This window comes from Chiloscyllium plagiosum, chromosome 2 (assembly GCF_004010195.1).
Source record: "Chiloscyllium plagiosum isolate BGI_BamShark_2017 chromosome 2, ASM401019v2, whole genome shotgun sequence".
NCBI lineage: Eukaryota > Metazoa > Chordata > Chondrichthyes > Orectolobiformes > Hemiscylliidae > Chiloscyllium > Chiloscyllium plagiosum.
The window spans coordinates 44,457,461-44,475,575 of NC_057711.1; the positions used below are offsets into that span (position 1 = coordinate 44,457,461).

An 18,115-nucleotide genomic window follows, 5' to 3' on the forward strand; every position below is an offset into this window, starting at 1 on the left:
AAGGGGCTTTTGTACATAGCAGGGAGGCTTATCCCAACATCTTCAAATCCCTAGAGTTCTCCAAAGTAGCATGGGCTGAACACAAGATTTGAAAGGTTGAGAAGACAATTGCTGATGGCACAAGGTCTTGTAGATATTTTTAGTTAACCTGTCCAGATATGTTGTGAGATATGTTTAGCGCAGGTGGGACTCAAACCCAGTTCAGTGACTCAGTTCAGTTTACTTTCTTTATTTAACCCATTTTTCTAATCATCCTGTTCACGGATAATTTTACACACCTCCACAACAGGTGGGACTTGAACCCAGGCTACCCAGTCGAGGGATAGGGACATTACCACTGCACCATTAAAGACCTTTTAGTGTCTTAATTATTTCATGTGAATGTTTGTCAGCTATGTCTGTGCAGGTAGTATTCTGGCCTCATAAATCAGAAAATTGTAGATTCAAGTCCTACTCCACAGGTTTGAGAACAAAAACCATGACTGATCCGTCTCTCCAACAGTGAGAGAGAGCACTACTGTCAAAGGTGACAAGTTTCAGAAGAGATGTTAAACTGAGGACCTGTCTGTTCAATCAACTGGATCTAACATCCCATAAAGCTATTTCAAAGAGGAACAAATACATTATTCCCAGGGCCTGGTCAACATTTATTCCATAATGAAGACCATGAAAACAAGTTATCTGGTCATTATCACATTGTTGTGTGCAAATTGTCTGTCTCAATTCTGACATTACAATAATTGCTGCACTTCAATAGCTGTAAAACACTTTGAAATATTGTGATATCATCAATCACACTACATAAATGTATGCTTTTCTTTTGAGTATTATAAGATTTGCAAATGAAAATAATTAGGAATCATCTCTCAATTTCTCTCCAGAGCTCTGAAGTAATTTAGCACTTTATTTTAAAAAGTGATAGAACAAGATATAGGAACAAAAATAGGCCATTGAATCTATCAGGACTGCTCCGCCATTTAATAAGATCACAACCTATCTGATCATCGTCAATACACATTCCTGACTTTTCCCCGAAGCTTTGATTTCCTTTTTGATTAAAAATGCGTCAATCTCAGCCTTGATAACCCTCTGTGTAAAGAATTCCACAGATTCGGGACATTCTGAGAAAAGAAATTCCTCTTCATATATGTCTTAAATGTATGACATCTTATTCTAAAATTATGCCCTCTGGTCCACTAATTATCCACTGCCAATGGAGTAGGAAATTCAACCACGGAGTTTTGATTTGATTTATTTATTGTCACATGTACTTAAGTACAGTGAAAAGCTTCAATTATAGACTGGTGAGCCTGACATTACTGGGAGAGAAGCTGCTGAAGAAGGTACTGAGGGATAGTATCTATTCCCATTTGGAAGAAATTTGGCTTATCAGTGATAGACAATATGGAGGGCCATGTATTACCAACTTAATAGAATTCTTTGAGGAAGTGACAAAGTTGATTGATGAGCGAAGGGCTGTAGATGTCATAGACATGGACTTCAGTAAGGCTTTTGATAAGGTTTCCTATGTTAGGCTGATGGAGAAAGTGAAGTTGCATAGGGTGTACTAGCCAGATGGATAAAGAACTGGTAGTGAAAGGGAGTTTCTGAAAATGGAGAACTGTGACTAGTGTGTTCCACAGGGATCTGTACTGGGACTACTGATGTTTATGATTATACATGAATGATTTGGAGGAAGGTATATATTTGCAGATGACAGTAAGATTGGTGGAGTAGCAGATAGTGAAGGGGACTGTCAGAGAGTGCAGCAGAATATAGAGAGTTGCACAGAGAAATGGCAAATGGAGTTCAATCTGGGCAAATGTGAGGTGATGCATTTTGGAAGATCTAATCCAAGAGTAAACAATACAGTAAATAGAAAAGTCCTGGGGAAAATTGATGTGGAGAGATATCTAGGTGTTCAGGTGCATTGTTCCCTGGAGGTGGCAATGCAGGTCAATAGAGTGATCAAGAAGGCATACGACATGTTTTCCTTCATCGAACGGGGTATTGAGTGCAAGAGTTGGTAAGTCATGTTACAGTTGTATAAAACTTTGGTTTGGCCACATTTGGAATACTGCACATGGTTCTGATCGCCACATTATCAAAAGGATGTAGATGCTTTGGAGAGGTTCACCAGGATGTTGCCTGGTATGGAGGATACTAGCTATGAAGAGAGGTTGGGTAGATTAGGCTCATTTTCATTAGAAAGATGGGAGGTTGAGGGGCACTTGATTGAGGTCTACAAAATGATGAGAGTTATAGACAGGATGGATAGCAAGAAGATTTTTCCCAGACTTAATTACTAGGGATTACAAGTTCAAAATGAGTAGGGAAAAATTTAGGGGAGTGCATGGAAAATTCTTTATGCAGAGAGTGGTTGGTGCCTGGAAAGCGTTGCCAGTGGAAGTGGTAGAGGCAGGCACAATAGCATAATTTAAGATGTATCTAGACAGATACCTGAATGGGCAGGGAGCAGAGGGATATAGACCCTTAGAAAATAGACAATAGGTTTAGATAGAGGATCTAGATCAACGCAGGATTGGATGGCCAAAGGGCCTGTTCTTGTGCTGTAATTTTCTTTGTTCTTTGTTCATAACAATAATACAGGCAGATCATACAAAAAAAGACATACAGATCATATGATGATAAAAAAGTTAACAGAGGTAAACATGTTACATCACACAGGGCATACACGAGGCAAGATCAGCATAATTTGGAGTTGGAGAGTCCATTCATCAGTCTAATGATGGATGGGAAGAAGTTGTTCCTACACCTGCTGGTGCATGTGTTCAAGCTTCTGTATCTTCTGCCTGAAAGAATAGGTTGTAGGAGAGAATTACCAGGATCCGATGGGTCTTTGATGATGTTGACAACTTTTCCGCGGCAACGAGCTGTGGATCAAAGGTTGGTCTTTGTGATGGTCTGGGCTGTGCACACAACCTTCTGTAGTTTCGTACAGTCTTGGGCAAAGCAGTTGCCATACCAGTCCGTAAAAGTTGATGAGGGTGCTCATGGACATGCCAAATTTCCTGAGCCGCCTAAGGAAGAAGAAACATTGTTGTGCCTTCTTGATCGTCGCAGCTTCTCAATCTGGTCCTGATTTTGGCAAAGATGGAAAGATCATGGGGTAGAAGTCAAGTTTCTTTTAAATTATCTTTAAATACCAAGGTTAATAAAAGAGGACAGTCATTTGGTATTAGTTGCAAAATCGACAGGTTTACAAATATTAAAACCTTGTAATTCTGATCCCAAAAAGCACATTAAAACAAAATGATCTTTTTTCTCCCAGTAAATAATAAACAAGTACTGCAAGCTGGAATGGTTACAGTTAATTTAAAATCCACAGACCTTATGGGTATTGACACAATAATGTTTTCTAATGTTTTGTATGCATAGTACATTGTCTGCTGCAAACTTTTCTGATGATATTATTAATCCACTGTGTAAGTGGGATCGTGTCAATTATGTCAACAGCTGACGGCTGAAGTCATACCTGATCCACAGGAAGATAATCATCTTTGTTAAAAAGTAATTAACCAATGGAATTTCTGATTAACTCACGGCATCATTATATTGCACATTACTGCTTTTTCTTATCGGTTCAGTTATGAATATCAGACAGGGCAAGAGTGTAGCCATGTGGTGACAAAGCATATTGGAACATCAAAGTAGAGATTTTGTTTCAATTCCCCAGTGCATTTAAGTTCCTGGCTTTTGCCTTGTAGGTGTAGAAAGAGGACAATTCGAACTGAGAGTAGTCACCAGCCTGTGACTGACCTGTTTTCTTTTAACTGACCTGTGTGAAACAGGTCAAAATAAATCGACATATGAATGAGCATGTGTCTCTCTAGTTGCTTAGTAAGAAAGGAAGATGTTTGTTACCTTGACAACTGGGTTCTATTGAAATAAAACAATCATTAGCTGTCTCTATCAATTTCTGAAAGCAGTTGTGAAAGAATTTCATGTTGCTTTCATATATAAGTGCTATATCCTTGTGTAAGAGTGCCCCCTTGTGGGAGAAGTCACTATGTTGGGAGGACATTTTATAGTTTTTGTAATGCCTTGCATCAAAGCTTGGTCTGAAAAGTTCAGTTTCAGAATGTAAAATCATCAGACTCAAAATGTCCAGTTTGCCGGCACCAGCCACTTTCTTTTTACCACAGTTGTGCAATCCTTCTACACATCCATTCCACATCAGATGGTCTTAGAGCTTTGCTCTTCTTGCGAGAAAGAAGACTTGAACCATGCACACCCACCACCACCCTCCTCTGCCTGGCCGAGCTTGTCTCACTTTAAACAACTTCTCCTTTAACTCCTCCCACTCCTTCAGGTCAAAGATGTCACCATGATATCTGCATGGGCCCCGGTTTTGTCTGTCTTTTTATGGTTATGCGAAACATTTCCTCTTCCGGTCCTACTTGGGTTTCTCCCCACAACTCTTTCTCCAGTACATCAATGACATCATCTTTATTGCTTACCTTTCCCACCTGAACTGGAAAAAAAATCAATTTGCTTTAAATCTCCATCCCGCTTTTACCTTCACGTTGTCACGTCTCACTCCTTCCTTTGCTTTCCTCAACATCTCTGTTTCCAATTCTGAGGATAGGCTGGCCACTAATATCCACTACAAACCCACTGACTCCCACAATTACATTGACTATACATCATCACCTGCTCCTTGTAAATATTCTGTTCTATTCCCCCAGTTTCTCCATCTCCATCGCATGTGTTCTGATGATGCCAGCTTCTGGGAGCTTCCGGGATGGGGGTGGAGCTCAGAAAATGGCCACCATTTTTCCTCAACTGAGAATTTCCATCAAACCATGGATGAAATGTCCAACCTATTTCCCATACTTCTGCTCTCACACTTTCCCTTTCCTCCTACAATAATGATAGGGTCGCCCTCATCCTCACCCACCATAACATCAGCCTCTGCATCCAAAGGATCATAAGCCACCATTCCCACCACCTCCAGTGGGATGCCACCATCAGACACATATTCCCCTCCCCTCCCTTCTCAGTGTTTTGCAGGAACCATTCATTCCGGGACATCATGGTCCACTGTCCTTCACTCTCAATACCTCCACGATGCCCTCCCATGCAATCGCAGAAGGTGCAATACATGCTTGTTTACCTCCTCCTTCCTCACTATCTAAGGTCCCAGGCACACCTTCCAGGTGAAGCAATGATTTACCTGCACTTCACTCAATCTAGTCTACTCTATTCACTATTCACATTGTGATCTCCTCTACAATAGTCAGATGAAATGCAGACTTAGTGTTCACTTTAAGAAATATCTAGGTTCTGTCCAGAATAATGACCCTGAGTTTCTGGTTTCTGCCACTTCAACACACCACCATCTTCCTATGCCATGATTTTTGTCTCAGGCTGCTGTGGTGTTACAGCAAATTACAGCACAAGCTGGAGAAATAATACCTTATCTTCCAATGAAGTTCCTTACAGCCTTAGGAATCAACATTGCATTTAACAATTTCAGAGCATGAACACACTGATCCAAGTTCATTATCCACCTAAGTCATGAAATGAGTTGCTTTCAGTACAGACAACCCATTTTCAACTACTCACAGTCCCCATTATCACTTCTCTTCGTCCATGGCTTACTATCAACAATTGGTTTGTCTGCCCATTCTTTTTCACTCTCTGTCTGGGCTCTGTCTCAATCTATCTGCTCGTTTATTCCCCCCACCACCCCATCCCCCAGTTCATCAGGACGCATAAAAGCTTTTCCTGGCTGTTTCTCGTTTTGAAGAAGGATCCCTGGACTTGAAACTTTATCTCTGTTTTCTCTGTGCAGCAGGCCTGAGAAAGTGTCAAAGAAAGATAGTTGGATCAGAGATACAGGTCAACCTGCCAGCTGTATAATAGAGGAAAAAAGGCTGTTGCTTTCTTCCATTGAAAAGATAGTTGAAGCAGCAGCACTGTTACTGATAAGGCTAAGGGTCACCCATGGAGCTAAAAACACAGGAAATCATCTCTCTGATTAAGACCATTTAAGGATGGAATTGACTGACTTTAACTGATTTGAATAGACACATAATAAATGAATCAATTCATTCTAATAGACTTTCATAAGTCTCATATAATGATATTGATGATTCAGTGAAATCCTTCAGTGTTCTATTTTTTATAAAAGGCCTAACATTGCTTTAAATAAACTTGATTAATATGTTTAACAATTAAATTGCATATCAATATACTGCAGCTTTGTTATTAATATCATATAGTGTAGTTTCCACCACCAGAAATATAATTGACTCTGACAGTAAATAGTTTAATTTCTTTATGTAAAACTCCTTTTTGTACCATTTAAGAAACAAATTAAAATGCAAAGAATAGATATTGTCTCACTGATTCACAGACTGTTTCCTACAAACATTGTTGGAAAGGGCCACAGGAGGACAGAGTATCTGCTTTCTGGTGTATCGAATGAAGAGACCATGGCATCATCCCCATCCAGTCTGGGTGCACTAGGCAGCCAGGTTGGTGCTGTTGAAGTCCACAAAAAGGATGTCTTTCTTCCTCAGGCACTAGCAATAGCCAGGAATCCTGAATAAGGAAGAAGTCACAGCCTGAGCTCCTTGCACCAGCATCACCTTTGAGGGGAAAGTCTGTGAAACCTTAAAAGATGCAACAAAAATGCATTCACCTGCTGCCTCCATTAGTGCAATGAATGTTAGCTCGGTGAGAAACTTACCTAGAATAGACTTGGGAATACAATGAGCACATTACTGATAGTCTGTGGAGCTGGTTGAGGAAGCAACTAAGGACTCAAAGCACTCAAAGGACTGCCAGAAACCTAGGTGCCTGCTCAGCCAATGTGGAAGTCTTGCTCCTGTACTTGGCCATAAGTGACAGGACAAACCTGCAAAGCGATGTTTGGGGAGGCGGAGCAGTGGGGGGAAAGGTTCAGGGAGGGTATTAAAATTTTCAGAACAAGTAATAGGACAGTGATTATGGAAAGGGTCAGGAATCTATGTTCAGGCATTGTAGAGAAGCAGACAACTATGATAACATGACTGAGAGTGTTGTACTGAAATGCACGCTGTACATGAAACAAGGTAAATGAGCTTGAAGCACAGATTGAAATTGGCAGGCACAATGTTATGGGCATCACAAAGATGTGGCTTTCAGGGGGTCAGGGCTGGAAATTAAATATCCAAGGATATGGGTCCTATCAATAGGACAGGCAGATGGAAAGTGGGGGTGGTGTTGCCTAATAAATGAAACTAAATTGATAGCAAGAGGTGATATAGGATCAGAAAGCATAGCAAATGTGCAGGTAGAGTTGAGGAACTACGAAGGAAGAAAGAAAAGATTTACAAGGATGTTGCTAGGGTTGGAGGATTTGAGCGAAAGGGAGCATTTAATTATCTTCCCTGGAGCATTGGAGGCTAAAGGAAGACCTTATAGAGGTTTATAAAATCATGAGGGGCATAGATAGGATAAATAGACAAAGTCTTTTCCCTGGGGTGGGGGAGTCCAGAACTAGAGGGCATAGATTTAGGATGAGAGGGGAAAGATATAAAAGAAACCTAAGGGGCAACTTTTTAATGGTGGTACGTGTATGGAATGAGCTGCCAGGGGAAGTGGTGGAGGCTAGTACAATTGCAACATTTAAAAGGTATCTGGATGGGTATCTGAATAGGAAGGGTTTGGAGGGATATGGGCCAGGTACTGGCAGGTGGGACTACATTGGGTTGGGATATCTGGTCGGCATGGACGAGTTAGATCAAAGGGTTTGCTTCCGTGCTGTACATCTCTATGACTCTATGACTCTAATACCCTGATGGGAGATATGTGTGGCCCCCTAGTAATTAGGATGTCAGAAAATAAATTAGGAGATAGATAAGGCATAAGAAAGGCACTATTACAATAATCATGTGGGACTTCAGTATGCAAGTGGACTGGAGAAAACAGGTTGGTAGCGGATCTTAAGGAAAGGAATTTGTGAATGTCTGTGAGATAGCTTTTTTTTGCAGTTTCTACCCACCAGTTTACAAGCAATTCTGGATTTGGTGATAGATAATGAAGCAGATTTGATTAGGGAGCTGAAGATGCAAGGATCTCTGGGGGATAGTAAGCATAATATGATAGAATCCACCCTGAAGTTTGAGATGGAAAAGATAAAATCAGATGGAAGGTATTACAATGGAGTGACAGTAATTACAAAGACATGAGGGAGGAGCTGGCCAGAGTTGACTGGAAGGGGAGCCTCACAAGGAAGACACTGGAGCAGCAATGGGAGGTTTTCTAGGGAGGCACAGGAGAAATTCATCCCAAGGAAGAAGAAACATATGAAGGGAAGGGCAAGGTAACCATGACTGACAAGGGTAGTCAGCAACAACATAAAGTAAAAGAAAACACACACAATGTAGTGAAGGTTAATTGGAAGCTAGAGGATTGGAAAGCCTTTAGAACCAGCAGAACGTAGCCAAAAAAGGAATAAAGGGGACAGGATGAAATACAAGGGTAAGCGAGCTAGTAATATAAAACAAGATTGCAAAATTTTCCTACATAGTTAAAAGATAAGCTAGAAGCATGAATGCACATTGGACTGCTGGAAAATGAGGCTGGAAGAGTAGTAATGGGGAACAAACAAATGGTGGAGAAACTGAATAGCTACTTTGCATCAGTCTTCATGGTGGAAGACACTAGAAACATAGCAGAACTTCAAGAGAGTCAGAGGATAGAGGAGGTGAGTGTAGTGCTCAACACTAAGGAGAAGGTGCTGGGGAAGCTGAAACGTGTGAAGGTGGATAAATCACCCAGGCCAGATAGTCCACATCTCAGTGTTCTGAATGAGATAGCTGAGGAGATTGTGGAGGTATTCATGGTTATCTTTCAGGAATCACTGGAGTCAGGGAGGGTCTCAGAGGACTGGTAAATGGTTAATGTAACACCCTTGTTTAATAAGGGAGGGAGGCAGAAGACAGGAAATCATGGGTGAGTTAGCCTGATATAGTCATTAGTAATATTTTAGAATCCATTAGTAAGGATGAGATCACAGAATACTTGGAAGTGCATGATGAAATAGAATTGAGTCAGCATGGCTTTGTCAAGGGGATGTGATGCCTGACAAATCTGTTAATTCTTGGAGGAGGTAATTGAAATAATTCCACAGAGGTCAATTTCCTGTCAGCAGTCACCCTTTATTTACAATTGGAGAGTCCTTGACTCACTCCGTCAAAGCCAGCTCTCAGAGTGATCAGGATGTCTGACACTCCTGTTCTTATCTGTCAGCCAGGGCTTCAAGATTGTACCAAGTTAACCACCCCAATCAGGGAACTCATATCCTATGAGGTCGACCTGGCTGACCTTGTTACAATTACTACAGCGACAAATAAGTTAGAGGAAGGGAAGCCAGTGACATGATCAATTTGAATTTCCAGAAGGTCATTGACAAGGCTGCTAAAGAAGATAAGACCCCATGATAATAGAGGGAAGGTACTGGCATGGATAGAACATTGGTTGGCAAGCAGAAGGCAGAGAGTGGGGATAAAGGGGTCATGTTCATGATGTAGCCCATGACTAGTGGAGTTCTGTAGGAATAAGTGCTAGGACCATAACTATTCACATTATACATTAACAATATGGATGAAGGAACTGTTGTAATTGTTGTTAAGTGTCCAGATGACATAAAGATGGTAAGACGTGTTGTGGAAGCGGGAGGCTGCAGAAGGATTTGGACAGGTTAGGAGAGTGGGTGACAAAATGGCAGTTGGATTACAATGTGGAAAAATGTGAGGTTATGAGGAAGAATAGAGGCATGGACTATTTTCTAAATGGGGAAAGGCTTTGGAAATCTAAAACACAAAGGGACTACTCTGAAATCCTAGTTCAGAATTATCTTAAGGTTAACATACAGGTTCATTTGGCAGTTAAGAAGGCAAATGCAATGGTAGCTTCATTATGAGAGAACTGGAATACAAGCGCAGAAATGTCCTGCTGAGCTGTATTGGGCTCCGGTCAGTCATATTTAAAATATCATTAGTAGTATTGGATCCTATATCTAAAGAAGGATGTGCCAGTATTGGAGGGCATCAAAAGGAGATTCACAAAAATGATCCTTGGAATGAAGGGCTTGTCATAAGAAGAGTGGTTAAAGATTCTGGGTCTGTACTTGATGGAGTTTAGGAGGATGAAGGGGATCTAATTTAAGTATACAGAATACTGAGAGGCCTGGTTAGTGTAGACATGGAGAAGATGTTCACACTAGATGGAGAGACTAGGACCTGAGGGCCTCAGAGTAATGGGATAACTCTTTAGAACTAAAATAAGGAGGAATTTCTTCAGCTAGAGGGTGGTGAATCTTTGTAACTCATTGCCACAGAAGGCCAAGTGGAGGCCACATTATTGAGTGTATTTAAGTCAGAGATACATAGGTTCGTGATTTGTAAGGGGACCAAAGGTTACAGGGTGAAGGCAGAGAATGATTGAAGGCTCAATGGGTCAAATAGTCTAGTTCTGCTCCTGTATCTTATAGTCTAGCATCAAGCAGGTACATCAGAGGCCCTTGGTAACAAACGTTGGAGGAATCTGTCACATGATGATTAGTGTGGTGGCTCCAGCAATGTGAGCTTCACCATGGAAACATTGGTTTTACTCAGTGGATACCGGACATGTGCTCAGACCTGTTCTCCATTGCTCCTTCCATTGGGGGGGTCAGTGTCAATGCAAGTCTACTGGGAGACAAGGTATCTCAACCTCACTCCAGGTGCTCTATTTTCGGAAGGAACCAGACAGGAGGAGTGACAGGCAGGTACCCTGGCAGCTTCTATTCATGGTACTCAAGAGGTGCTTTGTCCCTTTGCCTCCCTTATCAATGGTCCCAATGCCTCCAGCAGCTCAGGTTGATGAGGGTGGATCTGCATCTGTGCAAGGCACACTAAGCAGATCAGGGCACACTAGGCCCATTATCAACAAGAGATGACTGCCCAAGTCTTAAAATTCAGCAGATTGTACCACACTGCTGGCTCCTTCTCCACCAGCTGTGGATGTCAGGCCTGCACTTTGACATAGTGGCACAGAAGGGAAGAAAACATATTTTGAAGACCCATCATTGGCATGACTGCTCAATCTTCATCACTTTCCCAAACATATACTGACTCACATTGTTACTGTGCCTGCTGTGGTCTTCTTGTCCGAATGAGACTCTAAGCCATAAGACCATAAGATGTAGCAGCAGAAGTAGGCCATTTATCCGATCGAGTCTGCTCTGCTGTAGAGTGAGATCATGACTGATCTGATAATCCTTAACTCTGACACCTTTTCACCATAAGCCTGGATTCCTTTACTTTAACTATTTTGTGAATGGGAGTGGGTAAAGTGATCCGATGTGAAAGATGTGGACCATCTTCAACCAACAACAGCCAGTGCTGCAATGCAATAATTACACTCTGGTGCATCACATAATTAAGAAAATGGAGAAATGCAACTAGCTCATCAGTCAGGAAACCAGATGCCTGCACATCGAAGACTGAAGTCAAGGGGAAACTGATGAATCTCATAGAATATGGAACATAGAAAAGTACAGCACAGAACAGGCCCTTTAGCCCACGATGTTGTGCCGAGGATTAATCCTAATATAAAATAAAATAAGCGCTGAAAATGTGTTGCTGGAAAAGCGCAGCAGGTCAGGCAGCATCCAGGGAACAGGAGAATCGACGTTTCGGGCATAAGCCCTTCTTCAGGAACGTCGATTCTCCTGTTCCCTGGATGCTGCCTGACCTGCTGCACTTTTCCAGCAACACATTTTCAGCTCTGATCTCCAGCATCTGCAGTCCTCACTTTCTCTCCAAGATATGAACACAATCACAGTATGAGGGCAGTGATAGTGTGGGGGCAGTCAGAGTATGGGGGAAGTCAGGGTCTGGGGACAGTCAGAGTGTGGGAGAAGTTAGGGTCTGGCGTCGGTCAGGGTCTGGGGACAGTCAGGATCCGGGGACAGAGTGTGGGGAAAGTCAGGGACTGGGGACAGTCAGAGTGTGGGGGACATCAGGGTCTGGTGCCAGTCAGAGTGTGGGGGATGTCAGGGTCTGGGGCCAGTCAGGGTCTGGGGCCAGTCACAGTGTGGGGAAAGTCAAGGTCTGGGAGAGGTCTAGTGTGGGGCCAGTCAGACTGTGGGTGGAGTCACAGTCTGGGAGAGGTGAGAGTGTGGGGGCAGTCAGGGTGTGGGAGTAGTCAGAGTGTGGGGCCCGTCAGAGTCTGGGGGCAGTCAGGGAGTGAGAGTTGGTGTATGGTAACAATGTATCTGGGGCTGCAGTTGGCAGGTGACAGCAGTAATTGGTTGGGTGGTGACATATGCCAGAAACTAAGAGTGGGACAATACTAGGGTAGTTACCCATGAAAGTAATGCACAGTAGGGTGAAGGCTTCAGTGCTCAGCTCAATGTCAAAGATACCTTCATGAGTCCTGACTTCGCAAATCCAATGTTTAAACTTTGGGTACTTACTGTGCATACGCATGAGTTAGGGCTTCCAAAGAGTCCTGACGTTAAACTATGAGACCTTAAGAAATAGGAATATGAGTAAGTCATTCGGCCCAGCGAGCTTGCTTCTCCATTCAATAGGATTATTACTGATCTGACATTCCTCACAGTCACTTTCCTGCCCTTTCCCCATAACCTCTGATTCTCCCACTGATTAAGAATCTATCTATTTCTGTGTTTAATGTACATAACAACTCTGTCCCCACAGCTCTCTCTGGCAAGGAATTTCAAAGACTCACAACCTTCCGAGAGAAGAAAGTTATCTTCATCTCAGCTTTAAATTGGTGACTCTAGTCTGAGACCATGGGGTCTAGTCCACTCTCCAATGAGAGGAAACATTCTGTCAGCATTCATCCTGTCAAGTCCCTGAAGAATCTAATATGTTTCAATGAGATCACTTCTTATTCTTCTAAACTCCAATGAGTAGAGTCCCAACCTGTTTAATCTTTATTCATAAAATAATCCCTCCATTCACTATTGAAATTCACTACTGTTGGCTTCTGAAGATCCAATCTATTACTGTTTTTATTATGTTGTTCCAAATAACTGTACAAGACTGCTTTCTGTCCTCTTGCAACTTGTCGTATGTAGTCACCTGCCCTCTGGTGGCAGATATTCTACAACTGTTCACTGCTTTGTTGCAAACAGGCAGGATTTCTAATCTGTTGTAGTTTTAAAAATTGTAAATTCACACAAATTCATAAAGATCATAGGTATAATAAAAATATTTCTAAAGGACTCTGATGGCTAGAAATTTGGTTACTTCCATGTTCGGGTGAAGGGACCACAGTTTTACCACAATTACTGCCATTCCAATGAAGGACGGGTCTATGCAACTTTAATGCTCCTGCCTTATTTCCATCATAAGGGTGTCTCCTGAAACTCCTCTCAGTAGAAGTGCCAGTGGATTTTGTGTACAGAGAATTGAGTAAAATAAAGTAACAGAAACAAATCTTCCAGACAATCTTTTACTTTAAAAGAGGTAGTCCCTATAATACAAACCTTCACGGAAGTAGAGATAGTTTTAAACAAATAGTGAGAGCAAGGGATCAAGTGTGGAAAAGGTATGCATATCAAAGAGTAGAGACAAGACAGAAAAACAGTAATGTATGAAATAAAGGTTAATGAATATTATGTAAGGAAAGAGAGAAAAAATCCTAGGTATACATCACAATTCAGGGTCAGATATCACAAAGATAACAAAAAAAAACAAAATTAAAGGCTTGAATGCAAGTAGCATTCATAACAAAATAATTTCACTCACAAGTAAATACTTAAAACCTAATAGACCTTACAAAGCTTTGGCTTCAGGGTGACAAGAATTGTGTCCTGAATATTTATGGAATATATAATGTAATAGGAAGCTAGGTAAAGGGGTAGAACTGTTAACAAGGATGGAAATTATGTAATAGTTAGAGATGGCCTTAGTTTAGGAGATCAGATTGGAATGAAGGAAGAGTTGACCCATGCAAATGCATGGTAATTGCCCAGGAAGTCTAAACTTTTGGTTTATGAATATAGGCCTCTTGAAAATTTGCTGATCCCTTGAAGTCTTCAGCCTATTGTGCAACACTTAACTGGATACCAGCCGAGCATTGTCCCACTCTGGTATATGTCACCATCACCCAACCACCTCAGTTTTGGTTGAAATGGAGGAACAGTAGGGGAAAGAAGTCATAAGTTGGAGCGATTTATAGGCACCCTAAGAATAGCCATGATGTGAAACAAAGTATGCAAGACCATATAGTGGATGTTTGTGATAAAGTGTCAGCAATAATCATAGATGATTTAAATTGCTTATAAACTGGAAAATCAACTTGGCAGCAGTAGCCTGCATGAGGAAGTCATAGACTTGTTTTGAGATGGGCTACAAAATGGGCTGCTCAGAGAAAATATCAAAGAAGAAGTTATATTAGACTTGGTATTAAGCATTGTGACAGGATTAATTAATGACCTCAGAGTTAAGGTACCACTCAGTAGCAGCAACCACAATATGATAGAATTTTATATTCAGTTTGAGGGTGATATGTTTGGGGCTAAGATTAATATTTTAAATCAAAGTAACTTTGTAGGCTTGAAAGCTGAATTAACTGATGTGACTTGGTATATTAGACTAAGGAGTGGAGTTACAATGGCACACATTTAAGGGGATATTTTGAAATACTCAGAGTAAGTGCATTCGTACTTCACAAAAAATTCTAATGAGAAAAGCCATGATTTGAGGTTCAAGATTTAAAAAGCTAAGAAACACAGCCAGCATAAGTATTAAGCATGTAACTGTGCAAGGAACAGGTCATATGATTGGTCAGAATATAAAGCAGAAAATGACTAAAATGGTAAACAGGAGGAATAAATAATAGTACGAGAGGAAGCAAGGTGGAACTGTAAAAATGCATAACAAGAGTTTCTACATGTACTGAAAAAGGAAAAGAGTGAATAAACTGAGTCACATAGAGAATAGATAAAAAGAAAATAGCAGCTGAAATGAACAAATATTTACTTAAGTGTAGACGGTACAAAGTAATTTCAGGAATAGTTGTAAATCAGGAATTGGAAGGGAAAAAGGAATATGGTGAAATTACAATCACTATGGAAGCAGAAATGTTCAAACTGATAAAGCTGAAGGATGCTTAGTCTCCAGGTCCAGATGGACTTCATCCTAGAGTCTTAAAAGTATAGAAGTAATTAAGTATGGGTAAAAATGTTGACCTAGCCAGTAATGGCCTCATCACCATGAAAGGATATATTTTTACTATAGGTATGCAACCCTTTATCCAAACATCCAAAAAATGAAAAGCTCTGAAATCTGAAGGTTTTTTTGTGAAGTTTTTTTCTCAATAACAAGGTTGTTTGGCGAGCAAACAGTTAACCCAAATCTACACCTACTCGATGTGTGTCACTCAGATGTGACATGGGGGAGCATGGCCAAGAATCGACAGGCCTGGGGTTTCTCTCTGAATGCTCCCAAGTCACACTCACTTGATGGGAGCATGGCCAAGCACGTTCTTCAGTTAGAAGTCTGCTTCTCCAGTAAGATTTTTAAAAAATTCACAATTAAACTATCACATTCTGAAAACCACGTCCTCAAACAGAAGCTCTTCAGCCACGTCCTCAAACAGACTCGCTACCACAGCCACATCTCCTTCCTCAGCACCTGTCTACAGAACCGACTGACCCCACATGGACTCCGGACTACATTCAGACCAACAAAATTTGGACCCAACCAGGACAACCAGTACCTACAACAAATCCGAAGCCTTCAACAACAGACCTCCCTCCAGATCCCCCACTCCACGCTTACAGCCATGCGCCGCTACCTACATTCCCTGCAGTCAGCCCTACCCCAGCTCAGGACAACACTCTCAAGGACCTATAAAGGACCTCTACTCTTCTTCATCCACAGAAGAATCCATGCACTAAACAAACAGTTCTTCCTAGCCATATTGGAAATTAAAGATAGTAAGTACCAAAAACTTTCATGTACTTACCCCCACACTCCGGTTCCAGAATCTTCCATCGGCCTCGGGAAGCGCTCGGGCGCCATTAACCACGCGGCTGCTGCAGCAACTGCCGCCGTGAACCATGACGTCACTTCCGCCCCCACCGACCATGCAGCCTCCGCGATCGCTGCCCAGACAACCGTCTCCATGATCGCCAGGAAGACCATCGCTGACAGATTCGCGGCCTCCGTGGGGTACACAACCACCGGGAACAACACCATTTCTGGACTCGCCGCAGCCACTTCCACCCCCGGAGTTGCCGTCGCCGCATCTACTTCCGCCCCCAGTGACGTCACTCGCCTGCACAACGACCACGCTGCATGCGTCTCCGCCCCCAGGCCGATCCCCACCCCATGCCTAACCCCGCCCCCATGCCTAACTCCGCCCCCATGCCTAACTCCACCGCCACACCTAACCCCGCCCCCACTCCCAGCTCCAGTGCCACACCAGGTCTGAGCTCCCAGCCCTGCCATATTTTCACCATCCCTCCAGATCTCCCCCTCTCTGAGGATGAAAGATTAGTCCTTAGCAGAGGCCTCACCTTCATCCCCCTACACTCCAAGATTAACGAATTGAACACGCGGCGAGACATCAAGCATTTCTTCCGCTGCCTTCGCCTCCACACCTACTTCTTCAACCAGGACTCCCGCCCATCCTCTGGTGACCCCTTCTCCTGCCTTCAACACACCCCATCTAGCTGGACACCCCATGCTGACCTCTTACCCGCCCTCGATCTCTTCATAGCCAACTGCCCGCCGCGACATTGACCACCTCAACCTGTCCACCCCTCTCACCCACGCCAACCTCTCACCCTCGCAACGTGCTGCCCTCCACTCCCTCTGCTCCAACCCCAACCTCACCATCAAACCGGCAGACAAGGGAGGCACGGTGGTAATTTGGCGCACCGATCTTTATATTGCGGAGGCTAAATGCCAGCTCGCGGACACCTCCTCCAACTGCCCCCTTGACCATGACCACACCTCCCACCACCAAACCATCATCTCCCAGATCATCCATAACCTCATCACCTCAGGGAATCTCCAATCCACGGCCTCCAACCTCATAGTCCCACGACCCTGCACCGCCCGTTTCTACCTCCTGCCCAAAATCCACAAACCTGACTGCTCTGGCCAATCCATTGTCTCAGCCTGCTCCTGCCCCACCGAAATCATTTCTGCATACCTTGACACGGTCCTGTCCCCCTTAGTCCAAGAACTCCCCACCTACGTTCGGGACACTACCCACGCCCTCTACCTCCTCCATGATTTTCGCTACCCCTGCCCCCAATGCCTTATCTTCACCATGGACATCCAGTCCCTATACACCTCCATCCCCGATCACGAAGGCCTCAAAGCCCTCCGCTTCTTCCTTTCCCGCCGAACCAACCATGACCCTTCCACTGACACCCTCTTTCGACTGACTGAACCGGTCCTCATTCTGAACAACTTCTCTTTCCAATCCTCCCACTTCCTCCAAACCAAAGGAGTAGCCATGGGCACCCACATGGGCCCCAGTTATGCCTGCCTCTTCATAGGATATGTGGAACAGTCCATCTTCCGCAGCTACACTGGCACCACCCCCCAGCTTTTCCTCAGCGCTACCTCGTGCTCCCACGAGGAGGTTAAACAGTTCATCCACTTTACTAACACCTTCCACCCCAATCTCAAATTTACCTGGAATGTCTCAGACTCCTCCCTCCCCTTCCTAGACCTCTCCATTTCTATCTCGGACGACCGACTCAACACGGATGTTTACTATAAACCGACCAACTCCCACAGCTACCTAGATTACACCTCCTCCCACCCTGCGCCCTGTAAAAAACGCCATCCCATATTCCCAATTCCTTTGCCTCCGCTGCATCTGCTCCCAGGAGGACCAATTCCAATACCAAACAACCCAGATGGCCTCCTTCTTTAAAGACTGCAATCTCCTCCACTTCCCGTTCCTCCGCCCTTGAACCCCGCCCCTTCAATCGCCACCAGGACAGAACCCCACTGGTCCTCACCTACCACCCCACACCAACCTCCAGATACATCGTATCATCCTTCCTCATTTCCGCCACCTCCAAACAGACCCCACCACCAAGGATATATTTCCCTCCCCT

At 43.3% G+C, this 18,115-nt stretch overlaps 1 long non-coding RNA gene across 2 annotated transcripts in view; it reads right to left on the minus strand.

Annotated features, from left to right (window-relative positions):
- Positions 1–2,570: 2,570 nt before the first annotated feature.
- The window catches only part of LOC122559279, a 38,329-nt gene continuing 22,784 nt past the window's right edge, over positions 2,571–18,115 (minus strand). The window contains exons 3-4 of one of the 2 annotated variants that reach the window (XR_006314389.1): positions 12,476–12,530; positions 2,571–3,099 (exon numbers count right to left, since the gene is read on the minus strand). This is a non-coding gene — a long non-coding RNA (uncharacterized LOC122559279). The remainder of the gene's footprint in view (positions 3,100–12,475; positions 12,531–18,115) is intronic. The other variant, XR_006314383.1, reaches the window with a different exon arrangement.